This window comes from Stenella coeruleoalba, assembly GCF_951394435.1.
Source record: "Stenella coeruleoalba genome assembly, chromosome: 15".
NCBI classification, from domain to species: Eukaryota; Metazoa; Chordata; class Mammalia; order Artiodactyla; family Delphinidae; genus Stenella; species Stenella coeruleoalba.
Window position 1 is genome coordinate 75,048,079 of NC_137161.1, and position 19,694 is coordinate 75,067,772.

General features: G+C 40.8%; 1 long non-coding RNA gene across 1 annotated transcript in view; it reads left to right on the forward strand.

The window, feature by feature from the left end:
- The first annotated feature begins 225 nt into the window (after positions 1-225).
- Positions 226-19,694, forward strand: part of LOC307197711 — a 118,664-nt gene continuing 99,195 nt past the window's right edge. The window contains exon 1 of the long non-coding RNA XR_013831489.1: positions 226-298. This is a non-coding gene — a long non-coding RNA (uncharacterized lncRNA). The remainder of the gene's footprint in view (positions 299-19,694) is intronic.

The window sequence follows — 19,694 nt, forward strand, 5'->3', positions numbered from 1 at the left end:
CTGGTGGGCAGGGCTGCCTCTAGATGCATAACTAGAGGCAGCTGGGGGCTCAGGAAGTCTTTAGGCAGCTATCTGTTGATGGGTGGGGCTGTGTCTTGGCCCAAGGCTCCCAGCACTGACACCTGCAGGCTGTTGGGCGGGGGAGGTCTTGATGCTAATGAGCTAGAGGGCGGGCCCCATCTTGAGACCTGCCCCCATCTTGAGACCTGCCCCCATCATCCTCAGCGCGAGCTCTCGAATATGGCTGCCACCACTGTCTGTGCCCACGCCCCTCCAGGAGCCTCTCCAAGACCAGCAGGTAGGTCTGACTCAGGCTCCTATCAAGTTACTACTTCTGTCCCTGGTCCCGGCGCATAGTGAGATTTTGTATGAGCCCTTTAAGAGTGAGTGTCTATTTCCCCCAGTCCCATGGGGCTCCCAATATTAAACCCCAGTGGCCTACGAAGCCAAGTGCTCTGGGGGCTCGTCTTCCCAGTGCCGGACCCCCAGGATGGAGAGCCCGAGGTGGGACTTGCTCCTTGGGGGTAAGCTCTAAGCTATAATTATTCTCCAGTTTGTGGGTCACCCAACGGGAGTGGGCATGGGTATGAGACTTGATTATATCATGATTCCACTCCTCCTACCGGTGTCTTTATGTCTTTAGTTAGAAGATCTTTCCTGGTAGATTTCGGTGTTTTTCATTGATGGTTGTTCTGCAGATAGTTGTGGTTTGGGTGTGCTCGTGAGAGGAGGTGATTAATTCGAGAAAAACCAAAGAATAACAACAAGATGCAACTTCCTTCACAGTCCAAGATTTACCAGGATGCTCTAGTCCCTAGGAGTTTCCTACGCTGTAATACACACTTCAAGAAATGTAAAGAAGCGATTAAGCATGTGGGAGGATTCAATATCAAAAGTTTAAAATCTAATCTAAATGGCTTCTCGAAAAGCTACAAATACATAAAAATCTATATCCTTCCTACAATATATCATATCAGCAGTACCCAAGTCCGTGCAGTTTTTCTCCTGAACGCAAATGAGGGGCATTCGTGTTTACATTCTTAGAAAGTGGTTGAGTCCCAGCCTCCAACGAGGAGCAGAGCAAGTTGTACTTTTTTTTAACCCTTTTAAAAAATGGTGAAATATAACACACCTACAGAAATGGTTACAAATCCAAAAAGGGCAGCTCAAGGAACCAACGGCAGGCAGCCCCTGTGTAACAAATACCCTAATCAAGAGCTAGAACTTCAGCACCCAGGGGCCCTCATTGCATCCCTGCCGTCTATAGCCTCCTCCCCCACCCCCATTTTTATGTCAGAGATAAAGCCAGACACTAGTTAAAGTGCTAAGGACAGATTTTTAGTTAGTAATATATACTATTGGAAGAGGGCCCAACTTGAATTTAACTTTGATTTGTACAGAGGTGACTGGGTGTCTTAAAGGAAGGATGAGTGAGTAGAAAGAGAGGAACATAGGGGCTCAGTAGAATCAGCTGAGTGAAACATTACAAAGGATTGGTTAGTATCAATGCTGATTAGGGCTTTCTGTTCACTGGCAATTATCCTTAGGATTCTTTCCTCCCAGGACCCTGGGAGACAGGGCTGCTGCCCTTCCTGATGATTACATTTTAAAGGAATGGCTTTCAGGTGTTTAAGAAAGTCAGCCCTGAGCTGTAGGAGATAACGTATACATCTCCAAGGGACAGAGGAAGGATTTTCAGCTCCTGCTCTAAGAACAGGTGGCCAGGGGTCTATATTCAGGCGCTGGCTGGAACAAACAGTAAATCCTCTTGCAGTTTCTCAGGCAGGCACTTTAAGGGGACTTAGGTCACCCTAGGGATGGGCCCTTTGCTGCTAGAAACTGTGTTAGTATTATTTAAGCTTTTGAATGTGAGGGGACGTGGTGAGAGTCTGTACTTGTTATAAGCCAAGGTTGAGACCTCGTCAAAAAGACGCTCTGAGGAACATGGCTAGAGTTTGGGCAAAACGGCCATCTTTGTCGATGATAAGGACGTCCTTGTTTTTTCTTACAGTTTTACCGCCTAACCACACATCCCTGTGTCATTTCCCTTTTTCCTGCGTCTGTTGAGATGATAATGTGGTTTTTATTCTTCAGTTTGTTAATGTGGTGTATCACATCGATTGACTTACATATATTGAAGAATCCTTGCATCCCTGGGATAAATCCCACTTGATCATGGTGTAGGATCCTTTTAATGTGTTGTTGGACTCAGTTTGCTAGTATTTTGTTGAGGATTTTTGCATCAACGTTCACCAGTGATATTGGCCTGTAATTTTCTTTTTTGTGATATCTTTGTCTGGTTTTGGTGTCAGGGTGATGGTGGCCTCGTAGAATGAGCTTGGGAGTGTTCCTTCCTCTGCAGTTTTTTGGAATAGTTTGAGAAGGATAGGCGTTAACTCTTCTCTAAATGTTTGATAGATTTCGTCTGTGAAGCCGTCTGGCCTTTTTCCTATTTGTTTGACTTCATGTGTTCTTTGAGCCCACATCTTTCAGCATTACAATTATGAGGTCCAGTTGGGTGATCGAGTGTAGAGCTGGTTCATCCATTTCTGTTGCTGTCGAGTGTTCCACTGAATCAATGTATCACAACTGACTGATCCATGGACTTGGGTTGTCTCATCTTAGGATGATTACAGATGAGGCTGCTATAAATGTCTTTTGGCTCATGTGTCCATTTCGTTTAAGTCTGTACCTAAAAGTGGAAGAATTACTATGTCATAGGGTCATGGGAGATACACAGCCTTATGTTTAACTTCAGTTCAAACAGACAGTGTTGCAAAAGCTTAAACTCCCACCAATAATACAGGACAGCTTTAACCATTCAGATGGTTTGAATGTTAAACCATTCAGATTTGTGTGTTTGCTTTTCCCTAGTGATGTGGGCATCTAGTGTTACTGAATAGTGGTTTTAATTTGCACTCTTCTGATGGTTAATGAGGTTAACATCCTATCAAATGCTTATTTGCCATTTGGATATCTTATTTTGTAAAGTGATTGTTTATACGCTGTATGCATTTTCCTGTTGATTATTTTCTTATTAATGTGTAAGAATTTATATATAGTTTAATGACAAATTCTTTATTAGTAACATATTGTATGAGTAATGCTTTCAAGAACATTCTTATTCGTGTCTTGTAGCACACATAAGGATGCATTCATATTGTTTGGAATTTTTAGGAGTGAAGTTTTTTGGTCATGGGCCCTGTGTATCTTTAAATTTAATATATTAAAAAAAAATCTATTTTCCAAAGTGGTTTTAACAGTTTACACTAACACAAGTAGTATATGAGAATTCCCCTTGCTTAACATCTTTGTCAACAAATGTGTTATCGTCAGACTTTTAAATGTTAGCCAGGCTGGTGGGTGTGTAGTGGTAAAACTTTGTGGTTTGATTGGCATTTTCGTGGTGATTAATGACACTTAACACCTTTTCATATGATTATTGGATGTTTATGCTCTTTTTTGAAGTGCTTGTTCAAGACCCGCGTCCATTTTTATTTTCTGTTCCCTGTCTTTTTCTTATTGATTTGTAGAAGTTATTTAGATATTCTTTCACAAGCCCTTTTGTTGGTTACATGTATTGCAAATTTCTTCTGCTCTGTTGATTGTCTTTTTGTTCTCTTAATGGTGCTTTTTCTTGAACAAAGCTTTTTTGTTTGTTTTTTTTCTTGCGGTTCGAAGGCCTCTCACTGTTGTGGCCTCTCCCGTTGCGGAGCGCAGGCTCAGCGGCCATGGCTCACGGGCCCAGCCGCTCCGCGGCATGTGGGATCTTCCTGGACCGGGGCACGAACCCACGTCCCCCGCATCAGCAGGCAGGCTCTCAACCACTGCGCCACCAGGGAAGCCCCAAAGTTTTTGCTTTTAATGTTCAATCTCTTTTATGTTAGTGATTTTTGTGGCACTGCTTAAGAAACATTTCCATACTACAGACTTATACAGTATTCAATTGTATTATTTTCTAGAAGCATTTTTTTTTTTTTTTTTTGCCTCTCACATTTAATTGTATGATCAACCTGGAAATGAATTTTATGTATGACCCTGTTACGGCTCTGATATCCCACTCTGGCCATCCCAGTACGGACACCCTCCTCACCCCACTCTGGACCATCATGTCTCCCACCATGGACACCTCTATTGCTGTGTTCTATCTAACAGCCTCAGGACTGAATTGTTTAGGAAAGCAGAAAAGGGAAAGGAAAAAAGAGTTAGGAAGGGGAGGAAAGAGAAAGGAAAAGAAGAGAAGGGAAGGGGAAGGAAAGGAAAGGAGAAGGGGAAAGAAAAACAAAGCATCTTGAATTTTAAACTGATCTTCTTAGTACCCTTACAATATGGGCTTAATATGACATTTGAAATATAAAATGGTAACTACACTATACAATTTAAGTGAATTCCAACCATAGGAAATTGTTTCATTTTAAAAATATAACCAAGAATTAGACTGTAGAGAGAGCAGTGAAACACATGATAACAGTGAACAAATAAACAAGATGATTTTTCAGTAGTGGCGATTCATTCGTTTGCATTTGAGAACCAGGAAGTAATTGTCTTTTTTTTATGTTTCAAACATTCAGCAAATCCATTCATGGTTTGGTAAATCTATCTTAGTTTCCCATTATCTTGAGTTGCTAAAATAAGTGAGTTTGAAGAATCACAAATCGTTTCTGGTTTGAGGTAGCCAATAATGGTGTCATGTGGGAAATGACCTTGATGAAATGATACTCAAGTGCACTACCTGGCAGCATCTCCTGGAGGTCACAGAACAGAAAGGCCCAGAGATCAGAATAAGATGCTTAAAACACATAGAAAGAAGCCAGGAAGAAGAGATGGAGATGGACTAGAAGTTTACAACCTGAAATCTGGTTTCATTCATGTTTTCTCCCCTTCTCTCTCTGTCTGTCTCCATCTCTCTCTCCTGCATCAGCCTTCCTGGTACATGATGTGGTTGCAATGACCACAGTTCAGTTCATACAAGGAAGCAAAGGGATGGAGTCACCTGGGGTCATTAAAGCACATTTGCTCTATGAGACAGGATCAGGGACAGGTATGCCTACCTGAGGAGCCAGTTAAGGTGATGAACACCTGTGAATTTTATCTGCGTTTCTTGGGCAGATTAGATGTGGGCCAGAAATGGGGGGTACCAATGAATAATCAATTTGGGGATAACATAGCTGTCATACTAGTGGCGGCATGATATGTACTTACTCCCATCCCTTTCTACCCATAAATAACATTCTTGAGTGTTCCATCATTTTTTTTCAGAGGAAATGTCTTTCAGGTTACCTGCTTAATTGCTCTCTAAACTTAAATTCCTTAGGAATTCCGGTTGTATATCACAAGCTAATGGATTGCTCATTATGTATACTTAATATATCTCATTTCCTCTGTAGAATTAAATATTCTCTAACACCACAAAAAAAGTGGCCACACTGAGGATTCCTCCATAGAACCCTCTTTATGTATTACGTATAATGAGTTTCCATGGACTTTCTAGTACTACTGTCGTGTGCGTTCCTTCCTAGGCTCACTACCATCTTATGAACAACTTGGTTACCTACATCAGCCCAATCATATTAATGGCCAGTAAATACGTGAGCTGGAAGATTATACTGGCTTTCCTGGAAAGATAACTGTGGGGAAGCCCATCTGCCTGGAGCCACAGCCAAAGTCCCGTTCCATCTGACTGAGACAAAAGTACCGAATGTGCCTCGTGGTCCAGGCACAGGCAGCAGCCCAATGCATGGGCCCAATCCCAGCAAAGCTTCCCTTGAGGCAGAGGGCTGGATCCCCAAACCACCAGGGGAGACAGGCAACTAATTAAGCTGAGCGCACATGCGCTGGGCCGGGTGGCAGGACCCTCACCACTGACCCAACAAAAGCTGATGGGACATTGGTCTCATCATTCCCACTGAGTATTTTCATTGTTCAATTTTGAATGTTCAACCAACCTTACATTCCTGGAATAACACAGTCTCATGATGCTGTTGCGTCCTTTTTTGTATATATTCACGGGTTGAGTTTGTTAACATTCTGGGTAGGATTTCTGCATCCGTGATCATGAGTAAAATGAGGCTGTAATTGTTCCTTACCCCAGCTCCTTGTCAGATTTATTTAGCAGGGGAATTGATATATAACTTACATACCGTAAAATTTACCCTTTTTAGGTATGCAGTCCAGTGATTTTTAGTAAGCTTATACAGTTGTTCCACCATCACCACCATACAGTTTCAGAACACTTTTATTACCCCAGAAAGTTCCGTTATGTCCATTGGCAGTTAGCATTTACTCCGACTCCCAGCCCCAGATAATCACTAGGGTGGTCAACTTCCTGTGTCTAGAGACTAGACTTTCCTATGATTTCACGTAAATACAGGTTTACAAAGCATGTAGTTTTTTCGTGTCTGGCTTCTTTCCTTGGCATAACACTTTTGAGGTCCAATCACGTTGTAACATGTATTAATAGTTCCTTTTTACTGCTGAATAACATTCAAGTACATGCGAACTTTACATTTCGTTCATCTGTTCACCAGTTGATGCATGTCTGAGTTTCCAGTTTGATGATATTATAGATAACGCTGCTATGAACATGCACATACATGTCTTCACTTCTCTTCATAGATCACCAGAAGTGAGATTATTGAGTCATAGCATAAGCACAGGCTGAACTATTTAAGAAACGGGCAAGTTGTTTTCCAAAGTAACTGTGCCATTTTACATTCCCTCTAGCAATATATGAGGTTTCCAGTCTCTCTACGTGCTCACCAGAACTTGGTAATGTCAATTTTTTTTTTTTTTTTTTTTTTTTTTTGCGGTACACGGGCCTCTCACTGTTGTGGCCTCTCCCGTTGCGGAGCACAGGCTCCGGACACGCAGGCTCAGCGGCCATGGCTCACGGGCCCAACTGCTCTGAGGCATTTGGGATCCTCCCGGACCGGGGCACGAACCTCTGTCCCCTGCATCGGCAGGCGGACTCTCAACCACTGCGCCACCAGGGAAGCCTGGTAATGTCAATATTTTTGAGTATAGCCATTCTAGTGCATGTGAAGTGGTATCACATTGTGGTTTTTGATTTGCATTTCCCTAATGACTAAAGACATTGAGCATCTTTTCATGTGCTTAATAGCCATTTGTATATATATCTTCTTTGGTAAAATGTCTATTCCATAGCTTTTGGCTATTTTAAAATTGGATTATCTTCTTATTTTTAAGTTTTGAGAGTTCTTTATGTATTCTGGATTCAGGTCCTTTATCAGGTATGTGACTCGCAAATATTTTCTCTCAGTCAGTCAGTGGCTCATCTTTTATTTTCTTCAGGATATCTTATGATGAGCAAAAGTCTTTAATTTTAAAGAAGTTCAGTTTATTAATTCTTTTCTTAAAAATTGTGATTGGAGGATTATATCTAAGAAATCTTTACTTAAGGTTTAAAAGATTTCTCTTAGATTTTCATCAAGAAGTTTTATAATTTTAGCTCTTACATTTAGGTCTGTGATCCATTTTGATTTAATTTTTGTACGTGGTTTGAAACAAAGGTCTAAGTTCCTTTTCTAAAAAATGGATATCCAATTTTTTCAGCACCATTTATTGAAAATACTGTCTTTTCCCCATTGAACTGCCTTGAAACCTTTGCCAAAAATCAATTAACCGTAAATGTAAGGATTTGTTTCTGGACATTCTGTTCAGTTCCATTAATATATGTGTCTATACTTATGCTAACACCACACTTTCTTTGATTATAAAAAGTTTTGAGATCAGCTACTGGAAGTCCCCAAACTTTGTTCTTCTTGTTCAAAATTGTTTCGGCTATTTTAAGTTTTTTTAAATTTCCATGTAAATTTTAGTATTAGCTTATTAGTTTCTCCTCAGAAAAAGTCCTGCTTGCGTTGATAGGGATTGCATGGAATTTATTGCACAACTTGGGAGAACTGCAATCTTAACAACATTGAGTATCCAATGCATGAACATGGACTGTCTCTTTATTTAGATCTTTAATTTCTCTCACTGTGATGTATCTAGATGGGAATCTCTTTGTATTTATAATAGAGTTCATTGAGCTTCTTGGATGTGTTGATTAATGTTTTTCATGAAATTTGAGAAAGTTTCATCCATTATTTCTTTGAGTATTTTTTCTGTCCCTTTCCCTCTTTTATCTGCTCCTGGAACTCCATGTTGGTGTATTCGATGGTTTCCCACAGGTCTCTGAGCCACTGTTCACTTTTCTTCATAGTTTTTTTCTTTCTGTTCTTCAGATTAGATCATTTTTGTTTGCCTGTCTTCAAGTTCACCGAGTCTGTCTTCTGCTGGCTTATATCATATCTGCTTTTCAACTCCTCTAACGAATTTTTTCATTTCAGGACTATTCAATTCCAGAGTTTTCATTTTCTTCTTATTTATTTACATTTTATGTTTTATTTATTTTATGTCTTTTTGTTGATATTTTCTTTGAGAAATTGTCATTACACTTTAATTACTAAACGTGGTTTCCTTTCATTCTTTGAACGTATTTATAAATTCTTTCAAGTCTCTGCTGTTAATACTGGCAACTGAACATAGCAGAGACAGTTTCTATTGACTCCTTTGTTTACTGGGTATTGGTCCCACTTTCTTGTTTCTTTGCATGTCTCACAGTTTTTATGTTGTTGTTGAAAACTAAATATTTGAGGTAATATATTGCAGCAAGTCTGAATGCTGGTTCTCTCCTTCTGGGATCATTATTGTTGCTGGTTTTGTTTGTTTGTTCAGTGACCTGCCTATCTTAATTCTTTAGACTGTCTCCCCCACAGTGTGTAGCTACTAGTGTGTTTGCTCAGTTTTTAATGTTTTTTATTTGTTTATTTGTATTTGTGTTTAAGCCTGCCTTCTTAAGGTTTGACCCTGAGTCAGCATAGCTTAGTGATCAGCCAATGGTTGGTCAAAAGTTGGCCTTAAATACCTTTAGCCACTAAATCTTCTACTCTTTACCAATCTGTGTATAGTTTGGGAAACACATTCAGGGTTCAGACTGTTTAAAAGTCAACTCCAGCCAAGGCCAGTTTCGTAGTGTGTGACCTGTGTAGTCACATGGGGTCCCTTGCTTAGAAGGGTCTCATCTTTTGTTTAATGCTGTGTTATTGCCGTCTTGAAATCCATTATAATTTTTTTTAACAAGGACTCCTGCATTTTCACTTTGCCACAGACTCTGCAAATTATAGGTCCTGGCCCTAGTTTATACTTTCTACTGGGCCTTCTATACATGTAGGGGAGATCATTAGTGTCCTCTCCAGTCTCTCCTGAATTTCTGAGCAACCTTAAGCATGCATACAGATTTTGATACAAATTACCAGGAAGTTCATCAAAGCCCTTTATGTCTATCTCATTCCCTGGATCTCTTAAATTTCTGGCAAATGTGCCTGATCTGTTGCTCACTGCAATAATAGGCTAGTTAAGACATTGGCTTTTTCTGATGGTTTTGCTACCAAGATCACTATAGTTTTCAACAACGCCCTGAATATGGATTTTTCTGCATTTAGCACCAAATCAAGTCAGTCTCTTTCAACAGTAAAGCTGAAGGATTTCTTGACTTGCCTCAGCAGAGCTGGGGAGGGAAGCATGGCGAATAGAAGCAGCTCCAGGCTAAAATACCATAGATTCCCACCGTTCTCATCCGAAGTCCAGGCGTTTTTCTCAAATAAAATGCTGCTCAGTTTTTTGTATGCCTTTGGCCAATTTCCAGAGTCCTATAGTTTTTGGGTTTTTTTGAATTATAATTGTTTATTGGCAGGGACCACTACACACACACACACACACACATACACACACACACGTGTATATATATATATATAAATTGTTCACCATACTCAAAGATGATATCACTAACATGCCACTAGTATTTGAGCACTTAAATTATTTTTCCAGTTGTGATGATGATGAGATCTAAACCATTCCTTTCCATATTTCTTCCTTATGGTGAAAATTACTACATCAGTCAGAACCTCTTTGGTTGCAAAATATAGAAATCCAACTTGAACTAGTTTTGGCAGGAAATCTAGGCTTAAGAATCAAAAGAAGAAATTTTGAGAAAGCAAGGAGCCTACAGTAGTTATTCTTAACAGTTGTGCCCAGTTTTAGAGCTGCTTCTGGGGAGAGGATTTGCTGATTCTTTTCACTCCACCAATTAGGAAGTCCTGTTCCCCGCCTGCCACACCCCATTCTTCCTTCTAAATGTTGTATTTTTAAGTTCCAGGATGGCATTTTGTTCTTGATATAGATTCTATTTATTTGTTGAAATTCTCTATCTTTTCGTCCATTTTTGTCTAGATTTTCTTTTATTAAAAAAAACATATCTATAATGATGATTTTAAGGTCCTCTGCTAATTTTAAAACATGGGTCTTCGGTAGGTCTGTTTCAGTAGAATGTTATTTCTCTTGAGTATGAATCATATTTGACTGTTTCCTTGCAAATCACATAATTCTTTATTGTCTGACAGATATTGTGTGTAATAGAGCCATAGAGACTGAGACCAATGCTATTTTCCCCAGACAGAACGTGCTGTTTTCTCCGTCAAGGAACTGAGCTGCATTGGGGCTGTGTTTCAGGTTAAGTTAGTTTTAGTTATCCTTTGCTTTCAACTCTATTGAGGGCGATACCTGTCTTATGTTTATTTCAGGGTCCCCCCTCCAGAGATTATCCTTCCCAAGAACCAGAAGGTTGTAGGGACCCTTTCTCTGCCTTTCTAGCCAAGCCCTAGGCTTCATCACAACCCTTGTAAACTCTATGAGGAAAAGAGAAGCCACTGTAATTTTTAATGACCTTGTGGATTGTCATGAAGAAGGGGAAGATGGTTTTTCCCACCTGCCAGTTTTCCATCACATGACCTTTACCGAGTTATCTGCCTAGGCTAAGCCTGAACCTCTGCTTATGCCCACATTTGGCAAATTCCTTTAGGAAGGAAGCTTGCTGATCTCTGCTCACCTAAGAAGGGCTCTCTCCTCCCTGGAATGTATTCCTTTAAATTTATTTGCACCCACAGCTCTCTGGTATCTTTAAAATGTGAAGTTTCCCTTTATCCAGTTATTTCCTCATGGTTATGACAGGAGCAATAATCTGCCGTGACCTTCTATATACAAACTATAGGGAACTCAATCAATTTAAAAGTACTGTTTTGGGTTTTTTTTGGTTTTTTTTTTTTTGCTCTATTTTGTTTAAATTTGAGTATCTGTTTTGGCTTTTTATTTTTTTTGATCTTGGGGTCTCCTTATTTATTTATTTATTTATTTTGGCTGTGTTGGGTCTTTGTTTCTGTGCGAGGGCTTTCTCTAGTTGTGACAAGTGGGGGCCACTCTTCATTGCAGCGCACAGGCCTCTCACTATTGTGGCCTCTCTTGTTGCGGAGCACAGGCTCCAAACACGCAGGCTCAGTAGTTGTGGCTCACGGGCCTAGTTGCTCCGCGGCATGTGAGATCTTCCCAGACCAGGGCTCGAACCCGTGTCCCCTGCATTAGCAGGCAGACTCTCAACCACTGCGCCACCAGGGAAGCCCTGTTTTGGCTCTATATATATAGCTGAAGAGCTATGAACATAAAGAATATATATGTCTTGTTTAGTGTTTGTATATGTTTCAGTAACAGAAAATAATTTGAGTCAATGCTTGAGGTATGTGAAAGGTTTTTTTGTTGTTGTTTTTACCTCCCTTTCAAGGAGATTCTTTACTTAAAATTGAAAAATGCTATGCTACATTAAGCTGTCTCTCTACTTACTACTCAAACCTGTCACAAAAATTATTTCTAGGCCGTTTTATAATACCATTGGTGCTGATGCCATGGCAGGTTACTGCATCTGACCGAGAGCTAAATTCAGATAGCTGGAAAATCAAACCGCCAAGCCCAGACAAAGACCTCTCAGTATATTTCTAGAAGGTAATTCTTCATGAATTTCAGAAATGTGTAACTCAAAGGTGTTTATAGCAGTTGGTGGCAAGAAAGAAATTCTAGGAAGCCGACAGTTTTTCTATCAGCAACTGTGTGGGCCTTTAGGTGGAGATTCTTTTAGCTCTAAGAAATTTGAGTCATTCCCCAGAGCCCTATGTTTTAGAAACTTCCCACCACCTACCATCAGAGGTACACAGAGGAAGGGAGAGGATTTAGTCCGATGGGGCAAAAACACACTAATTCTTATATACATACCATTAATCTACAAATTCTCACTCTGTTTACAACCTCAAGCAGTTGCCTTTTTTAAAAGTTGCTTTTTGACATTTATTTTAACAAATTTTTCTTGATGTGTTTCATGTTAGGCCGATGTGGAGAGAAGCACACAGAAGGCTTTGCCTCGCTTAGCCTCTCAAGATGGCTTTGGATCTTACACACTGAAGGATGTAGGTCCCAGAGCTGCATCCCCTCCACTTCCCTTGCTTTAGATCTTTTTGGTTTTTATCCAGTTGTCTCCCTCTAGCCATTGCCTTTCCCCTAGATTCAGAGGTACCGATTCGCGCAGCTCTTCAGGATTTTGCAGGATGTATCAGAATGGTTTGCAGCTCTGCCCACCAGTGGCTTAGGATGTAGCTTTATTGGATTTCCTAAGTCAGTTACCAAATATATGCTTCCATCCAGCTCCCCAGAATTTTTTGCTGTCTTTTCATCTCTTGTTTTCCCCATACATTTGTGTTTACATATTTGTTTTCAAATCTCCTTTCCAAAGTCTCAGCGGGATTTAGGAAGGAGGTGAAAATACGTGTACGTATTCAATCCACATTTTAACGTAGGAGTCTTCAAGAGCTCTGTACAACTTGGTTTTCCCAGACCGCATCACAGTGAAGTTTATTTGTGGTTCTAAAGTGGATCTTGTTCAGTATTTCTTAAATGCTCTCCACAGATAATGCTCTTCAGTGGGGGAGCCAGAGCATCAGTGCCCACCCCCCCCACCCCCCCCACCCCCGCTTTCTGATCAGTATAAAGCTAAAGCCCTCTCAAATGGAAACACTCAACCTTTCAGTGGAAGAATGTTTAGATAAAAGCACTTAGACAGGCGTAGGGTTGCATTCCCAGGATTTGTCATCTTGAGCCGAGGCTACAATTCTCTAGCAAACAATAAGGGCTGACACTGATTGGAAGCGCTGGTCTTACAAGAAGACAGTTCCCATGCCGTTGTAGGGATCGGATTTGATTCAAACGTGGAAAACCATTTTTATGAGGAGTAGCTTTGGTGCCAGTTGAGCTATGATTTAATAGTTTTTCCCTCAAGCTTTTAATAATATGGTCCAGAAATTTGGATGGCAAGACTTCCTTCCTATCATATAATTAGAAAAAATGCAATATATATGTAATATACACATATACAATATGTTTACATATAAATGCAGACAATGGCATATATACCTCTAGGGAAGCACAGCTTAATGAGAGAGAGTTATTGTAGGGCTCAGATGCCAGAGCTGTGCAAAGACAACCCAGACAGGAATTGGAATCACATAGTCTTATTTTCCCTCGGAGAAAGGTGGAGAAGCGAAAAAAGAGTGTCAACTTGGGGACCAGCTACTCTCAGAAGCCGGCACAGACACTCACTAGTTTTGTGACCTTAGGTAAATTATTCAACCCCTCTGAAACCAGATGTCTTCCTGTCTAAACTGAGGATAACGATACCTACCTTGTAAAGTGTGCATCAGGATTAGAATAATATCTGGAACGTACTTAAGTATTTTGCACAATAAACTCGTGATAAAATATGCATATGTTAGTTCCCAACTTGCCGATTCCTCTACTAGAAAAGAAAGACAGATGCCGTGCCCGGGAGAGACAGGAGGGTCTCTGCTGCCGTCGCTGTGTGTGTGCCTGTTCAGGGCACAGGGAGGCCAGATGCAGCTGCCAGGGCTCACACCTGGGCCAGGTCACTCGCCAGTGCGGGTGTCACCCTGCATTCCTGCTTGCCAGGAGCCATGTCCCAAGTGCAGACCCCAGCGAGCTGCCCGCCTCAGGGGGTGTTTTAGCCCAAACAAGCCCGCGCTAAGAATGTCCAGATCCTGTTTCATTCCGTCACTTTCTTTGCTCCCCTGGCAGCCGTGCTGCCGGCAGAGCCAGTGCCAGGAACTCGGAATGCTCTCCTGGGTTTTTGCCAGGTCTTCTCAGCCCTCCCTGCCTCTGTTCACTTGAGTCCCTTTTTTTTTTAATATTAGAGCATCATTGTTGGCCTCTCTGTGCTGGCTGGTCCACTGGGAAGGGCCCCCTTCGCTCTCTGAGCAAAGAAAGCCATTCTTCCTTCCTCGAAGGTCTGACCGTTTGGTCATCCCCTCCCTTCCTCACTCTCATTCATTCCACACGTATCCATTACCCACCCACTCCATGTCAGGTGTTGTGTAGACGGTACAGATACATTGGTGATTAAGGGGTGCGGGATTCCCACCCGGCGAGTCATTTTTCAGCCTGCTCTTGCCTTCCTGTGCCTTTCTGACTTTTAAAATTGTGTTTGTGTGTGTGTGTGTTACTACATTTCTTAACCATTGTGGCTGGCTGGCTGGCTGGATTTCTTTTCATTTCCAAGTCCTCAAAATTCAGTTTGTATTTTACACCTGAAGCAGATCTCAAATCAGAGTTCGTAGCATACAGTGAAAAAAATAGATCCACGTATGCGAGTTATGTGATTGTGACTGTGTGATGTTACTTTGAAAGTTCCCAATGAATGTAAGGAGTATCCATTTTTTAAAATTTAAATATAAATTAATTAAAACTGAATAAAAATTAAAATTCAGTTCCTCGGTCACCCTAGCCACATTTCAAGGACCCAATAGCTACATGTGACCAGTAGCCACTGTATTGTACAGTGGGGCTCTGGAGTTAACCTCTAGCTGAAAGAAAGCAGAAGATATAGTTAGTTGACACCATAAGGAAGTAATCTGACAGTTTCAGAGTACAGTGTATACTGTCAGACAGACAGGCTCTGGGGGCTCTTTGAAGAGCACAGGCTTTTCAAAAAAGTCAATGTCATGGGGCTTCCCTGGTGGCGCAGTGGTTAAGAATCCACCTGCCAGTGCAGGGGACATGGGTTCGAGTCCGGGTCCAGGAAGATCCCACATGCCGTGGAGCAACTAAGCCCGTGCACCACAACTACTGAGCCTGCACTCTAGAGCCCACAAGGCACAGCTACTGAGCCTGTGTACCACAACTACTGAAGCCCGTGTGCCTAGAGCCTGCGCTCTGCAACAAGAGAAGTCAGCGCAATGAGAAGCCCGCTCACCTCAACGAAGAGTAGCCCCCGCTCGCCGCAACTAGAAAAAGCCTGCGCGCAGTAACAAAGATCCAACGCAGCCAAAAATAAAAATAAATAAATTTACTTTTTAAAAAAATCAACGTCATGAAAAATAAGAGGCAGAGTGAGTGGAAGAGACTAAACAGACATAACCAAATGCAATGCTTGGCACTAGATTTGATCCTGAACCAGGGGGAAAAATAAAATTGACATAAAAGACATCTTTAGGACAGTTGGACAAATTGAGGCCGTATATAAGATGATGTTATAGAATTATTAATTTTCTTGAGTGTGATGCTGATATCAATAGTGTTCAGAGAAATGTCTTTATTGTTCGGCTGCATGAGGAATCATGCAGGGATGAAGAGCCGTGATGTCTGCAACTTATCTCAAATGGTTAAGGAAGAAAAGTGCGTGTGTGCATGTGTGTGTAAAGAGAAAGAGATCGAGATAATGTGACGTGATGTTAACATTTGGTGAAACTTAGGTGTATGTGCTATTCTTTCCACTTCTCTGTAGATCGGAAATTTTTCAAAATACAACTCAACTACTCTCATGATGATTACATTTTAGAGAAGGGAGGCAGAATGCTGTGTAAATCCATGAACAAAATCACCTTAGATTATTATTACTAGTTTTCAGAAGTCATTAAAAGACATTGTGAGCATAGGGAGTGATGGTGGGATGGGGTGGGGACTGCTCTGTGTCAGGTGGTCAGAGCAGGCCTCTCAGAGAGGTGATGGCTTGTGGTTCAAGCCCTGAATGACAAGAAGGAAACAGCTATGAGAAGCTTTAGGCACAGAGCCTTCTGGATGGAGGGAAGAGTAGAGGCCTGGAGGAGGAAAGGAGCTTGCTGTTCAAGAAACTAAATGAGGCCACTGTGGCCAGAGCACAGGAGAAAGGAGTGGAGAGGTTATTACTCTGAGATGGAAGCCTGGCAGGCTCCTATAGGACCTGGCAGAAGATGGTAAGGAAATTGGGCTTTAAGTGCAGTGGGGAATCGTTGGAGGGCTTTAGACAGAGAAAGAACAGGTTGATGGATGTCTTTTAGCATCATTCAGACAGCTGCATGGAGAATGATGAGAGAGGGCAAGAGAGAAAACAGGGAGATCCATTGGGAGCCTGTGCTCCCTGGAGCACGGGGACATCAACGATGGTTTGCATCCGGAGGAGCTGTGGTGCTGGAGAGAAGTAAATGGACCAGTGGTGTGTTTTGGAGGGAGAGCAGAGGGACTCGCTTATGCAGAAAGTATGGAAGACAAGGAAATGAAAGGAATCCAGGATGCCTTGTATGTTTCCCCCTAAGCCACAAGGAAGACAAGGCTTGGGCTTGGGAAGGAGTTGAGAATACGCTATCAGCCATACTAACTTGTTATGCCTCTTAGACCTTCTTCTGTGGAGATGCAAAGTGGAGATGCAAAGCCAGCAGTCCACTCTGTGAGCAGAGACGTGTATCTGGGTATTGTCAACATACCGGTTGTATTTAAAGTTGAGATGCCAGAGGAGATGATAATTTACCAACCATCACCATGTTTATGAACAGACAGATTGTTTCTGATGTTTAAAATCATTATGAATAATGCTATGATAAACATCTTTTTAAATAAACACTTTTATATTTCGGATTATTTATTCAGGAAAGATTGTTGGGAAAGGAACTCCTCGTTTTCCCCCCAATGTATGGATATTTTAAAAATTGTAATTTGAGATAATTTTAGACTTACAGAGAAGTTGCAGAAATAATACAGAGCGTTTCTATAAGCCTTGCATCCAGCTTGCCCTAATGTTAATATCTTGTGTAACCATAGGACAGTTATCAAAATTTAGAAACTGGAAGAATCCCATTAACTAAATTATAGACTCTATTCCAATTTCACCAGTTTCTTCACTAATGTGAAAACATTTCTTCTGGTCCAGGATCCAGTCTAGGGTTATACACTGTACCTAGTTATCATTTTCTGTTTCCTCCAATCTGTGACAGTTCCTCAGCCTTGCTTTGCCTTTCATGGACTTCAGGCTCTTGAGCAGCACTGGTCAGGTGTTTTGTAGAATGTCCCTAAATGTGAGTTTCTCTGATGGTTTCTCATGATTAGATTGAAGTTGTGCATCCGTGGCAAGAAAACTACAGAAACGATGTTGTGCCCTTCTCAGTTCGTTAAATGAGAAGGTTCATGAGGGTGCTAAGTCATTTTTGATGATGTTAACTTTGATCATCACTTGGTTATGGTGATGTCTGGTGTCTGCTGGTTTTCCCCACTGTAAAGTTACTATTTTTCCCTTTGTAATTAATAAGTATTCAGGTGAGAGGAGATTCTTTAAGTCTATGCAAATATCCTGTTTCTTCTCAAAATTTTATTTCTTTTTATTGTGATGAAAATCATACAACATGAAAGCTACCATCTTAAACACTTTCAAGTGTGCAGTTCAGTAAAATATGTTCACGTTGTCGTGAAACAGAACTCCAGAACTTTTTTTCCTTGCAAATCGGAAACTCTGTACCCATCAAGTAACAACTCCCCTCTTCTGCTTCCCCCAGCTCCTGGTAACCACATTCTACTCGCTGTTTCTGTGAATCTGACTATCTTAGATGTTTCATGTAAGTGGAACCATACAGTGCTTGTCTTGTGACTGACTGACTTCACTGAGCATAAGGTCCTCAAGTTTCACCAATGTTGTAGCATGTGACGGGGTTTCCTTCCTTTTTAAGACTGAATAATATTCCATTATTTGTATATACCACGTTTTGTTTATGCATTCATCTGTTGATGGACATTTGGATTGCTTCCACCTCTTGGCTACTGTGAATAATGCTGCTGTGAACATGAGTGTGCGCATGTCTCTCCAAGACCCTGAGTTCAATTTGTTTGGATCCATATACACAGAGGTGGATTGCAGGATCATGTGGTAGTTCTATTTTTAATTTTTTGAGGAACATCCAATACTGTTTTCCGGAGCAGTCACACCATTTTGCAATCCCACCGACAGTGCACAAGGGTTCCAATTTCTCCACATTCTTGTCAACACTTGTTATTTTCCAGTTTTTTGGTTTGTTTTTTAGTAATAGCCACCTGCGCTGTGATTCATATGTCATCTTTGGAGAACTGTCTATTCAAGTCCTTTGCCCATTTTTTAACTGGTTTGATTTTTTGTTGTTGTTTTTTGTTGAGTTGTAGTGCTTTGTATATTCTCGGTATTAACCCATTATCAAATATACGATTGACAAATATTTTCTCCCATTCTGTAGGTTGCCTTTTCATTCTATTGACTGTGTCCTTTGCACAAAAGTTTTTAAGTTTGATATAGTCCCATTTGTCTATTGTTGCTTTTGTTGCCTGTGATTTTGGTGTCATATCTAAGAAATCATTACCAAGTCCAATGTCATGAAGGTTTTCCTTTAGAGTTTTATAGGTTTAAACCTTGCATTTAGGTCTTTAACTCATTTTTAGTTAACTTTTATACAGTGTATAAGGGTCCAACTTCATTCTTTTGCATCCAGTTTCCCCAACATCATATGTTGAAGAGACTGTTCTTTCCTTGTTGACTGGTCCTGATACTCTTATCAAAGATCATCTGACCATATACACAAGCATTTATTACTAGACTCTCTATTCCATTGGTCTATATGTCTGTCTTTATGCCAAAACCACACTGTTTTGATTAGTGTCGCTTTGTAATGTTTTGAAATCAGGAAGTGTGGGTCCACCAAATTTCTTCTTTTTCAAAATGATTTTGGCTATTCTGGGTCCTTTGAGATTCCATATGAATTTTGGGATAAATTTTTCTATTTCTGAAAAAAAAATGCCTTTGGAGTTTTGATAGGGATTGCATTCAATCTGTAGATTGCTTTGGGTTGTAGGGACATCTCAACAATGTTAAGTCTTTCAATCCAAGAACATGGATATCTTTCCATTTATTTGTGTCTTCTTTAATTTCTTTTAGCAGCGTTTTAATAGCTTTCAGTGTACAAGTCTTTTACCTCCTTGGTTAGATTTACTGCAAAGCATTTTATTTATTTGTTTTTAAATTTTATTTATTATTTATTTTTGGTTGCATTGGGTCTTTGTTGCTGCGCGTGGGCTTGCTCTAGTTGCGGCGAGTGGGCGCTACTCTTGGTTGCAGTGTGCGGGCTTCTCATTGCAGTGGCTTCTCTTGTTGCAGAGCACGGGCTCTAGGCGCATGGGCTTCAGAAGTTGCAGTACATGGGCTCAGTAGTTGCAGCGTGTGGGCTCTAGAGTATAGGCTCAATAGTTGTGGCGCACAGGCTTAGTTGCTCTGCAGCATGTGGGATCTTCCCAGGCGGATTCTTAACCACTGTACCACCAGGGTCGTCCAGCATTTTATTCTTTTTGGATGCTATTAAAATTGAATTTAAAAAAAATTTCCTTTTCAGATTGTTCATTGTTAGTGTATGGAAACACAAATAATATCAATTTTTTCCTACTAATTTCAGCATCTGTTGGTAGAACTTGCTTACAATTAT